Consider the following 1,411-nt stretch of genomic DNA (forward strand, 5'->3'; position numbering starts at 1 on the left):
GACATTTTTGGTTGTCTCAAATGGGAGGTGCTACTGGAATCTAGTAGGCTGAGGCCAGGGATGATGCTAAACATCCTACAATGCTCAGGACAGCCTCTCACAACAAAGAATTATCTGGCCCAAGATGTCAATAGTTAAGATGCTAAGAAACCTTGCATTGAATATATAGATCTTTGTTGTTTTTGTTAAATGATCGGTGGTTCTTAACTAGCTGGACATTCCGCTGCACTGCTGTTGATGTCATCTATAACATCATGAGAGTGGCAGCCATCAACATTGCAGCCCACAGACTGGGCAGTCCCCAGGGTCTCTTTAATGGTTCCAGAGAGTTCTCTGGCCAATAACTGGTGAGACACCTGTTGGGCAATGTTGACAATCTCATCAAAAGTGGTATTTCCAGGGGGCCGGCCTGGTGGCACAACAGTTAAGTTGCAGGTTCTGCTTCGGTGCCCCACGGTTCACCGACCTGGATCCTGGGTGCAGACCTATGCACTGCTTGGCAAGCCATGCTGTGGCAGGTGTCCCACATATAAAGTAGAGGAAGATGGGCACGAATGTTAGCTCAGGGCCAGTCTTCCTCAGCAAAAAGAGGAGGATTGGTGGCAGATGTTAGCTCAGGGCTAATCTTCCTCAAAAAAAAAAAAACAAAATTGGTATTTCCACTGTGCTTAATGTTTTTCTGCTTCTTCCTGTCTCTTGGTGGTTCCCTGAGGGCTTTAATGATCAGGGCAGAGGCAGAAAGTACCACCTCACTCTGAGCCTGTTGGTTCTGGATGGTCAGTTTGTCTGTAATCCTCAGACCCTTCGAATCACCAGTTGCCTTTGCGTTGTCATCACCATACTTTTTTGGAGAAGACCCAGAGGGTCGATCTTGGGGACCACGGCAGACGCGGCACTGACTTCCCCACTGGTGAACCTCAGGTATATGACTTTGATCTTGTTGGGGCTGAACTTAGGTGGCATGTGGGAGGCGGCTGGTGTCAGATGAACCCGGATTCAGGACGACCGAAGAAAGTTGCACCTTGGCCTCCTCCAAGCCAAAAGCCAAAGACTCTATAGATCATTTTTAGGAGAAATGACGTCTTAAAGATATGGACTCTTTTGATCCATAAGCACGGTATTGCTCTCTACTTACTTAAGTCTTTAATTTCTCTTAGCAATATTTTGTAGTTTTCAGTATACGTCATGCACACTTTATGTTAAATGTATCACTATCAACTATCACCACTATCTATTTCCAGAATATTTTCATTATCCCCAAAGTGGTACCCGTTAAACAGTCATTCCCCCTCCCTGCCCTCCCTCCTGTCTCTGGCAACCACTAATATGCTTTCTGTCTCTATGAATTTGCCTCTTCTAGATATTTTATGTAAATGGAATCATACAGTATGTGGCCTTTTGTGTCTGGCCT

General features: G+C 45.6%; 1 pseudogene; it reads right to left on the minus strand.

The window, feature by feature from the left end:
• Positions 1-203: 203 nt before the first annotated feature.
• Positions 204-1,026, minus strand: LOC100051932 (large ribosomal subunit protein uL11-like; annotated as a pseudogene).
• Between the last annotated feature and the right edge of the window lie 385 nt (positions 1,027-1,411).

Source organism: Equus caballus, chromosome 15 (genome assembly GCF_041296265.1).
Source record: "Equus caballus isolate H_3958 breed thoroughbred chromosome 15, TB-T2T, whole genome shotgun sequence".
NCBI classification, from domain to species: domain Eukaryota; kingdom Metazoa; phylum Chordata; class Mammalia; order Perissodactyla; family Equidae; genus Equus; species Equus caballus.